This window comes from Callorhinchus milii, unplaced genomic scaffold, assembly GCF_018977255.1.
Source record: "Callorhinchus milii isolate IMCB2004 unplaced genomic scaffold, IMCB_Cmil_1.0 Scaffold6, whole genome shotgun sequence".
NCBI classification, from domain to species: domain Eukaryota; kingdom Metazoa; phylum Chordata; class Chondrichthyes; order Chimaeriformes; family Callorhinchidae; genus Callorhinchus; species Callorhinchus milii.
Window position 1 is genome coordinate 26818230 of NW_024704747.1, and position 15902 is coordinate 26834131.

Genomic DNA, 15902 nt, shown 5'->3' on the forward strand with positions numbered 1-15902 from the left:
TATCTCAACTCCAATAACCCGCACCTTTCCCATATCCCTTGGTATCCTTATCTAACAAATGTAGATGCACTGGACAGTCAAGGATTTGGACCCAAGCTGGGGGTTGGGATCAAGAGGGTTGGAGGGCAGGGAAGGAGGGGGTGGGGGTGGGCGGGGGGGGCGGTAGGAGGGTGACCCAAGGCATGACTGATAGGTTGCTTTTCAACTTCCTTCCATGAGCACCATGGAAACCGAGCCAGCTGCCTGCTGCTGAGAGCTTGAAGCTGATTAATTACAAATAATAAAAAAGATCTCCATTTGAAGATCAAAACCACTGTAAAAGTAACTCAGATTTTCTTTCAAACATTGTTTTTAGGTTCATTTCACAAGTGCTTGCAAGTAAAAGAGTATCGGGTGAAGATTTGAAGTGTCCATTTATCTTCATGTTTATACACCAGATCAGATTCCAGGCGAGCCTATTCTATGGAATTTTGGAGGTGACATTAAGAAAACCCCATAAATTTCCCACTACATCTCTGCGTATCTTTATTGGTTTGCATTTGAATGATGTTGCCCTTTCAACCTTTGCTGCACCATTTGTCTTCTGATTAATGTGATGTGAAGTGATCTGGTCTCTGTACTGCATATGACAGCTCTCTGATAACTGAACTGTATCACTAAAGTATTGTATTGTGGGACATATTTCCATTTATTACTTACATGTCTTTCCATTAAGCTTTTAGTCAAATGATTCTGCTGTCTGCGTGGCTGAATGATAGACAACCTGACTCATGCTTTGTGAGTTCCATAATCCATTTTAGTCCTGTTAATGTTCTTCAGGGATTTGATATTTTAATTGGCCTTAGGTCAGAATCCTAATTCTATTTTATTATAAATATATGTCTCACGCAATTTATAGGCAATAAAGTGCCTATAAATACACATAAGTGTTTTTTTAACTAAAGAACCCACTGAAAAATACGAAGCTGGAATTAAACTACTACACAAAGTAAGATGTACCATAACACGTTGAATTAGACTTAATTTTCTTTCCTTGTTTTTGACCCACAGCTATCAGTTGTATAGAGGACCCCTATATAATTAAATATTTGTCTCACAGTCAATGCAAAGCAAATAGCCTCCTCACATCTATCATATATATTGCTTGTAATCATCCTAAGTACATGCGTGACATCCTCCCTCATTCCTGTGTCTTGCAATAATAGTAATGAAGATCTAGAATGGTCTGCTAGCAATATTGTAAAAATATGTACAAAATTATATGATCTGAAGTTGATTAACTCATGGTTTGTATAAGGCGTTGGCATGTAATATTTATCTTTAATCTGTATCTCGGTTAGTTAGTGTGCTCAGCACACACTCAACCAGCTCCGCTATTTCATTTACATTATAGGAGATCAGTTGGCTGTGGAGATTGTACAGAGAAGCGAACTACCTCTCACTTCACGATGTCTCAAAGGCTCACAGAGACTCTCCTGCACGCGGAAATGATACAGCTTAAGGCTGTGCTTCTATGTCAACAGGGGTTTGCAGCTATTACCACCACTTATCATACATATGTCTAATTAAATGAATTTCCCCTGCCCCCCCCAGACCATTTAGGCCACATGTCTGTTATACAGCATTTAGGCTACTTTGTGTTGTCCTGATCAGTGAATTGACCATTGTTTTTCTGTTATACCATTAGTCCAGTAATCCAATAGACTTGTGCAGTGAACCAGATTGATGCATTTCTATGGTATAAAGGGAATTTAGTGTTAGACTGCAGGATTATCAGTACTTGGACTTCTTGCAACTTCTTATACTAATTGATTTCCAGTGCCTAATAAATTGTAAAGTGTCCAGTCATTAGAAAGTTCAAAGCAAAAATATTAAGCAGTACATGACACCTGCACCTACTTACTTACTCCTATCCTGTAAATACAGGTTTATGTTCATCAGACATCAGTGTTGGCAGGTGGAGGAAAAGTATCACTCACAGGCACAAAGACAATTTCAGAGCACGTCAATGAGGTCTGCTGGTGTTAATCCCCTCGCTCTTGCGTCACAAATCACACTTTAACAACACAACTTCATGGTGTCGACATGCATGTTCCAGTGGAGTCAAAAGAAAGGAAGATAATCAGTTTTCTTTTAAATACTCATACAGTGCAACAAGATATTGCCAGAAATTCAACATCTACTAAGTCCCATCTCCTTCTGCAGTGTTAGCAATGTTGAACTATCTCCACGTTCCATCCATCACCCTCTCAAATCAACTCTCCTTTTTGGGGTGGGTTTGCGGCAATGGCTGTAAACAACAACAACTTGCACTTACATCATGCCCCACACGCAGGGTAGTGTCGCAGAGCGCTTGATAGTGGTGGAGCACGACACCGAGCCAGGGGGAGGTGACCGTAAGCACGGTCTAAGAGGAAGGTCTTCAGGTACTACCTGAAGATGCGGAAGGAGGCAGTGAGGCAGAGGGATAGAGGAAGAGTGTTCCAGAATTTTGGAGCAAGTGTAAATATCACTTTTGACCTGGCATCAGCAGCACAGAAGCCGTCATATCGCTTGGAGCATTAATTTTTTCTCAGTTTGCAATTATCCCTAAAATATGATCTCTAGCTCGCTGGAGCCTTTTTTAATTTAAATCCTATGCCCTCTAGTTGTGGAATGAATGAAATAAACATAACTGTAAATTTTCCCAAACTCACAGGAGGGTAATAAAAGCGATAAGCACATTGAACTTTATTAACATTGAACATATTAAGTTTTAGTGTCAGGAAGTTGGAGCAAACTGGAACAAACCAGACAATGAAGGTTGGGCAACGCAGAGGTGGTAGAATAATAATGTAACAATAAATATCCTTGCATTTGATATAGCACGTTATCAGGTCTGAAAACGCTTCACAGAATGCACTGTAAAGTGAATTAACTGTATATTTTGTGGGCGAAAGGTAGAAGACCATGAAATACAGTGTTGCTCATTATACAGTAGCAGTTAAAAATAGTAGTATTATCCAGGAAATAATAGTTTTATGTTGTCTTTGTTCTGCTCAAATGCCTACAAATAGGGCTTAACATGTGCCTTGAATGGTATAGCAACGTGACAGTACATGTGCTTCCTGCTGAAGACTTTTATTATTGTTTTGAGCGAGCCAGATGGTGTAGGAGAGATATTCGTATCTATATCCTCCTCATGAGCATGCAATTGGCTTCTGCTCAACGTATTCAATTAGAGACATCATGTTGGCGTGGTGGGGGTGGGGAGGGGGGGGGAAGCAAGAAAACTGTAGGAGAATAAAAATAGGAAGCAGCGCTCATTTTGTGAGGTGTTAGTAATTCTGAGTCCATCTGCCTTTTCCTCCAGTGGTCAGACTACATAACAATAGTGTCTCACATATGAGGTGAGTACTTTACTGACCTCAGAACTCTTCAGAAGGGATTTTAGGTCATTTCAGATTTCATGGCATCAAGTGGGAGTCAAAGTTGTAGGACATTTTGTCACATCACTATCATATGGTGTTTCTGTATAGCTGTCATTATGGGGAAGTAATTCCATGCTTGACATATAATGGAGCAGTCACAATCATTGCACAAAACAGCTCAGGAGTGAACCACTGCTATTATTGACTGTCAACAGAACACACTGATGCCAATATTCAGGAGGTTATTGTTAAATAGCAAGGTGTTCAAACAGTGTGCCTGGTAATGGGCTGCAGAAGCACTTTGTGTTTACGTACAGCACAAACAAGTGACAGCCTAGTGTTAGGATTGTTCTCCTGCAGCATATGCCACGCCACGACCCTGCTATTGAGATGAGATGCATTCGACACCTCAGTACCCAAACAAACTGATCCCTATAATCAAACCAGAGTGCACCAAATTCACCTCGAGGAAAGTAAGGTTCAACATTATAGGACAACAATGTCGTATAATTTGATAAACTCCATCCCACAGTCCCTTCACCTTGCTCCCCTCCCTTGCCTCCTTCAACGCACGTCTCAAGACCCTCCTCTTGGATCGCGCCTTCGGCCACCCTCCTACCCTCTCCTGTCCTCCCTGATCCCAATTCCCACCCCCCCACCCCCGCAGCTCGAGTCAAAATCCCTGACTGCCCAGCCCTTGGGACGTCCTCCCGACGTGAAAAGCGCTGTACAAATGTCATTTTGTATTTTGTATTGTACGTCTTGGAGAAAAAAAAAACTTCATCTGTTGATTCAATTTGCACAAGTTTTGACATGAAGGTCAGACAAGTTCCATACTGCTGCCTCCTTGCATGTTTCAGATCCCCACCCTAGTCCTATCCCTTCTCAGCAACAAGCTGGAACACCACTCCTTTTCCATAAAAGCAAACACATAACAGCAGGATATATGTGTAATGCAGGATGAATATTAGGGCAAACATCCCTCCACTAAATAACTTTTAATTTAATCTTATTTACTTGTGACTAAATAATGAATTCAGGCAACATTTGAGGTGTAGTTCTGGACTCACTCCATCCAGACCTTGATTGCTGTGTGTTAAAATCTTCAGCAAACTTTTTAAGTCCTTCCATCAAGTTGAGGCTACGTATTAAAATCACAGCATCATATGTCATTATTCGACGGTAAAACAATCTATTCCCATCACACACAGCCCCTTAGAGACAAGAATTTTGCATGTTGTAACCTGAGAGGTGCTACAATAAAACGATCTTATTTTTGAAACAGAATAAAATCTTAACAGAAACAGGATGGAGAATTAAAATGAACTAATTGTACAGCAGCACTTCTTGAGCCTTATCCTGAATTCACTGAAATCTGTACCGAAGGGGAATCGGGTCTTTAAAGTCAAATCAATTTCAAGTTGAAGAGTTAAACATATCAGGGCAGAATCAAACTTATCACCTGGGCTCATGTACTGGAGAACACCTGGCGTCTGTGGAACACACCCAAACATGAATCAGCACTAGGGTGGAGATGTTAAAAATGTTATTGCTGCTGGCTCTGTCTTTTCCTCATTCCCACCTCTCTCTCTCTCTCTCTCTCCCTTCTTATTTTTGCATTACAGTATTTTTCTATCAGTGTTTAATATCACTTCCCTTAGAGGAATTCTTTCTCTTTCACCCGCCATCCAGTTTGAAGACTGGAGTAACTTTCAAAGACACATTGCTTTTGATTGCCTGCAAAACAGTTCCAAAAGTCGTTTATTTCTAAACAAACAAAAAGTTCAAAGTACAGTTACAAAGATGATTAACGTCGAGACATTAAACCAAGGCTCCGTCTGCCTGTTCAGGTGGATGTTAAAGATCCCATGGCACTATTTGAAAAGAGAAGGGAGTTTCTCCCAGTGTCCTGGCCAACAATCCTGCAAATAAAAGTGTGCAGTCTGGAAGCTATATAACTGTGGTGTGAAGAGTACATTCAGTTATTTCTTTATAACCGTTTCTCGCATTCCTTGGTCTATCTGAAAATCTTGTTTTAGGTTTACTTTCCCAATCCCAATTAGAATCTCTTTATAATAAGATACATGTACACGTTTTCTCAGTAATGCATTCGGCCAGGGAAGGTATAATTCCCACTGTAGAATTGCATTCACTGACCTTAAAATAATACTTGCCCAATAAATTCATGCAGGCAAATGAAAACCAGTGATATTATTTCCCAACAGAACTTTGGTCCCAAGTCAGACTAAGGCTTTGATAAAGCATTGCCAGCAAAGTGTAGACCTATTGTTTGTTCATCTGTTAAATTGAACAGGAAGTCAGTAACAACTCATAGTCTGCTACACGGATGATAAACAATGTTAATTAAGCAGTACACTCCTATTCAATAAGACTAATTGCACCACATTGAAATGGACTCTTGCACCTTCTAATCCTTTAAGAGATGATAATCAGAGATGTGTTTTTACGAATACAAGGTCACTACCCGATAGAGAAACTTTGTCAAGTGTTGTGGTTGATGTTATAGATGCTATATCAAGTGCACTGGATTACTACTATATTATTAAGAGGAACATGCCATTGAGAACTAAATCTGAACTATTGTAAAACAAGTACTGTATTGTGTTTAGCTCCACTACTGTGCTCTGACTGAAATCAGATCAACTGAGATCCAGATCAACTTGAGACCTACCAGGATCTATAGGAATCTATCTCACAAGCTAGTGAGACTTATAACTCATGAGTTATGAAGGCTTGAATATCTGGAATGGCATTGCACTTGGCTTCTATTGAATTCAACAAGAGGGAATATATTGTGTCGTTTTGAAATTACTCTCCAATGTCCAGTGGGCAGATTATATTTGTCTATTTATTGAACTAAAATGATCTATAACAGACAGAGGGAGACTTTTATTGATAAATAGTTTAAAAGATTATTGCATTAACTGCTTGTGCTGAGTGAGCCATGCAAACCGGAAGATATGGGCTTAATCCTTAGTTTGTGCTGAACTATGTGATCTCAGTCAGAGCAATGATTGAGATGCTACAGTGGGCCTCAGCTTCTTGGGCTAGAGAAGAAAACAGTCATTTGTATGAGGGCACAGGTTCTTTGTTTGTGCCCTTGTGGTCAAATCATTCACCTTCAAGTTTACACAGGAAGAATGGTTATTGGAGTCAGACTCCGTCACTGTCAAGGGCTCCAGAACGCTACCCCGAGTGAAGGGTGCTATATAAATGCAAGTTGTTGTATTGGAGTACGGTGCTGAGGAAAAGGTGGGATGGAATCAGCATCTACAAACCCTTACCTCACAGTTCATCAGCGATTTCAGGAGAGGAAGGGAGGGTGGGAGAAGCATTGTATTCACGGTTCAATTTAGACAAAAACTGTACAAGTAAGAAGTCCAGAGTACAATGATTATTCAGCGGCAAACTGTATTTAGTGGTTTAACAACCTTAGATTAGATTGTCTGCGCCCCCAATACATAATCACTTCACTATCTGAGCAGCATGATGTTATCTGCAAAATGTACTAGCCTGCAGCTATAACTTACATGAAGGCAGAGAGAAGCGGAAGGGTGTGGATTATGACTGTCAAAAACAGGGAGTGTTCTTATTTCAGTATATTCTTGTCCTCAGGTTTTGGATACCGGATAATCAGGCTCATGGTGACCAACATGGTTCAACAAGTTTATTAAGATTATTTTAAGGATACAGAAAAAGCATAATGCAGAGAATACAGATATAGTTGCTTGAGTGAATTGTCTTCCTAATATATTAGCTGAAATTATACACGACCTGTTTACTACACTTATGACTTTAAGCGCCCTGGGACTCTACCCTGCGTAAGGGGCACTATATAAATGCAAGTCGTTGTTGTTGTTGACTTATCATTGCTCGAGCCCTTAAACAACGGTCAGATATCCAGTTAACATATCGTGAATTTCTCATTTTAAATCAGTTCAGATTGAAACGTCCTAAGTTTATTTAAACACTTGGAATATATTACAAATCGTCAAGTCCATTAATGGATGGGATTTCCCTCATTTTTCATGTACCTCTGTGGTAGTTGAATACATTGAGACCCTGTTTTGCTATTCGAACATTTTTGATAAACTCTGAGGCAAAAATGTTTCCTGATGTGATTGAATGCATGTTTAAACATGCCTGGGAGCTAAATATACAAACCTATACAACAGAAGTGTTAGCATTTTTACCTCTATGAAGATCCTGCTTAAATCTCCTATTAGCCACATGTATCTGTAAAATTGGGGAACAAATGAACAAGTGCATATGTAATAAGATTCTGGTCTGTACTACTCAGGGTATCCATCCTTACAACTTTCTAGAAAATATTTATACCTATATGTCTTGCATGTGTTACATGGGAACAGGAGGCAGCCTTGCAAAATAAAAATATTTAAAAAAACTGGGTGTCTGACACATGAAGAAACCCATCACCACGCTTAAGCATATTCAAAGCACAAGATATTTACTAATTAAACATATCAGTGCCTTGGGATGTCCTCCCGACGTGCAAGGCACTATACAAATGTAATTTTGTATTGTATTATTTTCCATCCAATATTTTTAAGTGAATTAATTTGTTTTGCTATTAAGTGTTATTTTAAGCCAAGTGTTGGCTTGGTTCAATGGATGTTGGCTCCCTCACCCAATTAATTATTCTTTATGTGTGACCCCATGCAGTTAGTATTGGGAAGCTGTTTAACTGTGAAGCACTACAGCTCTGCCCTCGCTCAATGTCCACCAATGTGCATTTTTCGACAAGGGTCAATCAGATAGTAATCAGGAACAGGAACCTGTTTGTTTTCCCCTTCCTGTCCCCAGAGTGCTGACATCTAATTGTAGAGCCTAATAGTTAACTCAGCACAGATTGAATTTGAATTTACCATCTTCTGGTTCGCATTGCATAGCGCAATGAGCTAGTGCCTTGGTACACTATGTCATCAAGGAGTTTAAATGTTATTTTATATATTCTTTATCTATTAAGGTTATCTCCTTGTTTAATCTCTGTAGCATATCGGTTAGAGCACTCGCCTCACAAGTGAGAGGACCTGGGTTTGATTCTCAGGCAGGTGAATGTTAGGCAAGTTTCCTTATTCCACACACATCTGTTTACCTAACAGTAAGTCGGAATCCGGTTGTTAGTCATTTGGCGGATCACTTTTCCGGGTGTAATAATCCCTTCAAAATAAATAAATAAATAAATAAAATCAATAATAATTTGGTCAAATCACTCAATCCACGACTGTTTGTGGGACGCTGCTGTGCACAATTGGCTGAAGCGTTTCGCCCACAAAATATACAGTCAATTCACTTTATAGTATATTCTGTGAAGTGCTTTGAGACGCATCGAAGACTTGATTAGGCGCTATATCAAATGCAAGGATTATTATTAATATGATTATTATTATTATTATCAATGTGTCAGCCTAGATGGTGAGTTCAAAGTCTCAATGTGGAGCTTGAACACCAAATCTTCTGACTCAGAGGTGTAAGCGCTACCATCTGAGCCAGGTTCACACATATCAAATCATCCAAATAAAAGATTTATATTCAAAATATTACACCCTTGCATGACCTCCTCTGGAATTAAAAAAAATCGAATCTCATGAATTACACGGTAAAGATAATTTATGAAATAACATGAAATCAAATTTTGCCAACGCTATGACAGGGAAAATTACAAACGTGCACAGCATCAGCGAACCAGATGTCCTACTGGCAATTCAGTGCAAACATTTATCGTTGCAACAGCCGCATCTGACCACGGGTGTTGCCAAGGCAGCAACATTCAATTCAATTGACTGTGCAAGCAATAATTCTGTATTGTGCTCTCAGGGGAAAGCTGCTGACAAAGCTCCGGTCAAATTAGTCTCACTGACTTAGAACAGTGAAGCTGACAGTTTCCCAACGCTACAAATATTTTTGCCATGATTAACAAAGCCCATCAACTGGGAGAAGAAAAGAAACGAGCGGATACAGGCTGAGATGATCAAATAATCATTGCATTATTGTATATTGACTGTTATTGTCTATTTTCCTACTTGATCGCGAACAAGAAAGCTAACAGTACAACCAGTTACTTATTGCAGCATATCGGTTGCAAATTTTGTCTCTGTAAGTTTTCAAATCAAACTTTTTTTCGGTTAACCAGGTGTCCGGCACGTACAGAAACCCACCGTCAGCCTTCAGAGGATTCAAACCCCACAAAGTTGCACATCTGCACCCCACCTAATGCATGTAGTTTTCCCTTCGGAATGGAGTGTCCTGTTTTCCCTGTAGCGGAAAGCCTGGTTTACCTAATTGTAGAAAGTATTACAACAACAACAACTTGCAATTTATATAGCACCCCTCACACAGGGCGGTGTTCAGAATGCTTAAGGCATTTAGGTCCTATTAGGCACAGGTTGGTAAAAGTCTAGAGGACTCCAGCGTTTGGTTGAAGTACTGCTGGAGTTTAATTTTTTATTTTGGGGGATTGTTGGCCAGTTTTTTCAAATAGTGCAATGGGATCTTTAATTTCCACCTGGGCATGCAGACAAGGCCTCAATTTAATGTCTCATCCAAAGGATAGCCCTTCCGACATTGCAACACACCCCCAGCAATGTATGGAGCGTCAGCTTAGACTGTGCGATTTCAAGTCTCAAGTGGAGTTTGAACCCACAGCCTTCTGACTCAAAGGCGAGAATGCTATCACATTCTGTCAGGTTGACGGGGTCGATTGGAATGAGATTGGTTGCACAACTAACCAGCATGACAATGGAGTATTCGATCTGGGTCGAGAGATACCGACAGATTGAGGATGAACATTTTTAAAATAAGGGAAGGCAATAGCTGAGACCGTATTTTTGCCACTGTATGTTACTGCTGTGGTAAAGAAAGATAATAGATTTGAATTTGGTCATTAATCTCAAGGATTGGCCTATAACAGGCGCTGAGAGATGAATCAGTATTCAAATGATTTAGTCAACAGATATCCGGGCAGTAACAATAAAATGAGATTAATCAGCCAATTTCAACTATACTCCTCCCAAGTAAACATGAATAGGAAATGACGAATGTTGTGTTCTCTTATTGATGGTATTGCCAAATTCTGGTGCCAGTCTTGCAGTTCATAGGATTATTTTATTCTCAGGGCTTCACATCAGATACTGTGGCGCTGGAGCATCGTGCGTCACAGAGCACGTATATAGCCAAGCCATGGCGGGAACAAAATAAAGAACACAGACAAAGCTAAGCTACGGCAACGACAGCAAAATTATATTTTTAAAGCGCCTTTCATGTCGGGAGGACGTCCGAGCGATTATAAATTATACATATATATTTATCATTATAAAGACGCCTAAGCGAAAATCAAACCTTGCAAGGATAAGTAAAAATGCTAGACAGAAGAGAGAAGGCCCATTAAATGAAACTGAACAACAAAGAACAGTGCGGCTGCATTTCAATGCTGAAAGGACTGCAACAGCGCCAAAATGAGTTACCCACTCAAAGAACAGGGCGGCCAAAATGAGTCCTCCCACAGGAGTCCTCCCAGATGAGTATAGATAAAGATGAAATGTCTGTCTGTGTGTCTGTCTGTGTGTCAATCTACATTCTACGTTGGATCCTCCGGTTTCACGCGTAGCTGCAATGGGCTCAGCTAGTTTAGAAATAAAAAGTCAAGATTTGTAAATAAAATCAAAATTTGCCACAAAGTTAGGGACATTTTTAAAAGCACAGATTGCAGTAAACGTGAAAAATACAGTCCTGGGAAAAATAAATCAACTGTAGTGCAAATATTGTTATCATGATTGCTACTATTTTTTAAAAACTAATGCATAGGTTTACAAAAACATCCTGTCGCAACTTGCTTTGTACTAAAGAAGGTGTTCTTTGATATACTGTTCTTCATTGTGTAAGAAAAATGCAGGTAAGCTCGCTCCAAGGTGAGGTGCTTGGCAACTGTCATGTTGGAAGCAAACCAACCCTCTCTAGTGGTCTCAGTAATAATAATAATAATAATAATAATCCTTGCATTTGATATAGCGCCTTATCACGTCTTCGAGACATCTCAAAGCGCTTCATAGAATATACTGTAAAGGGAATTGATTGTACGTTTTGTGGGCGAAACGCGGCAGCCAATTGCGCACAGCAGCGTCCCACGAACAGTAAACCATTTCCTGGGTCAGGAGGGTCCTCAGGAGGTTGCTAATGACAGACCAGCCAACCTGATTCATCAGCGGGATTTGAAAGCGCAGATTGGTCACTGGGGCGGAGATTCTTCTCACTTGGCTCCTGTTAACCTTGCAAGTCAAAGCTCTAACAGTTAGAGCGGTCCTAACTGGACAAGGGAGGGGAACCTTACCAGTTAGTGCTCTCGATGTCACAACGTGGGGCTTAACTGGTTGAATTCCTGTGGTACCTCAATGCATACCTGGGATCCACAAGCCTTGACTCTTGCCAACCTACGCCTAATGCTCTCTGGAATTAAGTAAGCAGGGTGCGTCCCTCCAGAGGGAGAGAGAGTGTGCACATTGGGTTTGCATCAAACAAGTACTGTAAACTCAGTGGGGGCAGGATCTGAATATATCTAATCCCTAAGACTGTACAAGGACTAGATAATGTAGATCATGATAAGCTGTTTCATCTTGTCCAGAACAGCAGAACTAGGGGACATGGGCTGTGATCGAAGGGGGTTAAATTCAAAAGTAATCTGCGGAAACACTATTTCTGTGAGCGAATAAACAAAATCTTTGGAACAAGCTCCCTCGGGAGACTGCGGAAGCAGAACTTGTCGATTCAGTCAAATACAAATTGGATAGATTTCTTTTAGACAATAATATTTTGGAATACAGTATATAAGTTATTTGAGACATGACATTTAGTAAGTGTAGTTTCCTTGGCAACTTTGGATAAGATTCCCAAAGCTTTCCACTCTATTGTAGACTAATTCATACAGAATTAATTGCCATTAACATCGCCATTATTGTAGCATGGTAGAAAGCGAATTGGATGCACCTTGGTCTTTTTTCATTTAGCAATTCTTATGTTCCCATATCTGCACAATATGGATATTTCTTAACACATAAGTGTGGTCCAATGGACGCCAAATATAATTAGAGAATTCGTGTACACACTTGTAAAGAGAACTCAGCTGCAATTATTGAAGTGATTAAATTACTTCACTCTTAAGATACAGTTCCATGCAACAGCTGGTCACGAAACTGAAGAAACTAAATCTAGAGCAGATAACAACAACAACTTGCGTTTATATATAAAAGAAAATGATACATGTTCAACCACCGATAGTAAATGTACTGATGAGTGCTAAAAGCTTTCCCACGTGACACTGAAGTGACACATTTTGAAGTTCCCTGTGTTACAATTGTGATAATTTTAAGAACAGTTTTTGGGTGATCCCCAATTGGATTATTGTACAATTCCATCAAGTAGTTTCACAGGGATGTGACAGAGCTAATGTCTACGGTTTTGCTGACATCTTGTGGCTCTTAAAATAATGCATCCCAAGTCTGTCCATCCCAGAAATTCCAAAAAGCCAGTTTATATGATGTCAAATATGTATTGATAACAGTTTTAACTTTCTTGTTTTTCTACATTCACCAGCCTCATTATCTCTACATATTAAGTACTTTGAGATGTCTTAAAGACATGATAAGGCACTATATCAAATGCAAGGATTATTATTATGACATTGGGAATATAGTCGTATGTAAAGTAAGTATTTGATACACAACTGTTCTTGATTGCTACTGATAATAATAAAGCTCTTTACTGTTTTATTGTTCAAATGCACTCACACTTTTGCAAATTTCTTGAAAGACACTTTTCGTATCAGTAACTTACATTTTGACTCCCTGAATCTCAATTTACTCGGTCCATCACTTTTATTTGTTAGATAAATACAAAGTACTAAGGACTTTATTTCCCAGTAATCCACTGTGTAAAAAAAAATCTCTCTAATAGCATGATGCTGAATATCTGCCTCATATATATCACTGTCAACTTAATTACCTTCTTATTTATATCACAACAACAACAGCAAAGTTGCATTTGTAAAGAGCCTTTCACATCGGGAGGACGTCCCAATGCACTTGGGTGCACTTCCACTCAACAGTAATAATAATAATCTTTGCAAGTGATCCAGCACCTTATCACATCATTGTGATGTCTCAAAGCGCTTCACAGAATATATTGTAAAGTGGATTCGTCGAGTATTTTATGGGCGAAACACAGGAGCCAATTGCGCACAGCAGTGTCCCACAAACAGTCGTGGATTTTTTTTTGAGGGATTACCCAAAAAAAGCAATCTGCCAATCGACTAACAATCAGGTTCCTACTTATTCCTAGGTAAACAGAGGTGTGTGGAGTAAGGAAACTAGCCTAAGGTCCTACCCAGGAATCGAACCGGGTCCTCTCGCTTGTGAAGCGAGTGCTCTAACACTACAGGACTCCACTCATTTTTGAGATATGGCTGAAATTAGAAAAACATTAAATCTGAGCCCTAAAATGTCATGGCATTGTACTCTGGTGCTCCAACACCATATAAAACAACATCAACAGTGCTACCAAGATAACACTAACGACAGTTGTACAGTATCATTTTTCAACAGCCATGCAATGAGTTAAAAAAAATTGCTTATGGATCCATTATTTAAAAAATATATATTAAATGTGATCATTTCCCCCCTTATGATTCTTCAAAGATAAAGTATTATCCAGAGTATTGTTTTGATGGCCAAAGCTCATAACAATTGATGAGCAACAACTCTCCCAAGTGGTGAATGTTTAGAAGTGCACCTTTTGGGCATAAATATTTGTGGTTTTAGGATCCCAGTAAGGACAATAAAGTTTAAAACACTTCACCATTGTTTCATTCACTGATTAAAATAAGGAAACATATATTTTAAAAGCTTGGTACATAGCAAGTTGGAAACAGAAGAGAAAATTATATACAATACAAAATACACAACAAAATTACATTTGTATAGTGCATTTCACATTGGGAGTTCATCCCAAGGCGCTGCCTGGCCAGATGTAGCCCACAGTTCACCTATTTAAAACTACTATATTATCCTTTCTAGTAACATTTGAATCATCATTGCACTATGGTTAATACTCACTAAAATGAAGAAAACTTGTAAGGAAATAACAAGTCAAGGGATGCTTGCACTTGGATAAACTGAGTGTGTTTTCACTTTCAACTTGGAGCCATCTGGCTGAGCGCAAATGTTCAGCAATCCATGATTGCAAGTTACTCGATCAATGAACTTTTTCATAACATGGTTTGCATATCTATCATTAATGTAGCCCTACTGTTATTATGCAGAAGAGGTTGTAATCTACCAACATCACTGATGCCAAATATTGTGGCTGTTCTGAGAAGTGAAAACCAATCTAAAAAGTTGGGGAAGAGGGAATTATAGCTAATTAACCTATTTAGCTAATAACATAATATTAAAAGGCAAACTTGAATTATCCAGCTGAAAAATTTAAGAAAATTGTACCAAACCAAAAATAGCAATTTCATTGAATACTAATAATAAAAATCTGAAAATTGAGACTAACCAACATGGCTTCCTGAGCTATTCGCTTTGGACTCTATAATTAACATCATCATCTTTACCGTCTTCATGTTGGGCCTTCACTGTCCTGCTGTGTTCATTTTATCACTGTTAGAAATAACCTGAGCTAACACATCAATTATGCTGTATGAGCAGCTACATAGTAATTGTTTTAATTTATAACACTTTATATTATGCTAAAATATAAATATGAAAATGAATAGCCTGCAAAATCATAGCTGTATATTATTCTTCAGTTAAAATAAATCCCTTCCTGTCACAGGAAAACATCAGTTGCAAGGAAATATAAGACTGAGCCAGTCCATATTGCATTATTCTTCTCAATGACGAATTCACAGATGTATCAACAATGGTGTATTTGCTGAACTGCCGAAAAAGCTTTAAGATGAGGAATGGTTCACAAAATCAGAGAAAAAATATTTTACTATCACGTTCATTTTCGCTTTCTCTCAGTGGAAATAATTCTCTCCAAATTTGCCTGACAGAAAATTCTGTGTTCACAGTGTGAGGCACAGCCAGAAGAAGTCCATGTCTGAAACAGTTTTGCTGTATGTGGAATGGAGTGTGTACTCTCTCCCTGGAGTGACACACCACTCTTACCTAACCCCAGAGAGTATTGGGTGTAGGCTGGCAAGTGCCAATGCTTGAGGACTATATAGAATATACACTGGACACCGCAGGATGTTTAACCAGATAAGAATGCATAGCTTGCTATTGAGAGCACTGTCAACTAAGCTTCCCACTGCTTCCCAGCTAGGACCACCCTTCCCATTAGAGCTTTGACTTAACAGGTTTACCTTAACAGAGTTAACAGGAGCTGAGTGAGAAGGATCCCCGTTCCCAGTCTGGCTCTCGAGGTCCTGCCGATGAGCCAGACTGACTGCTC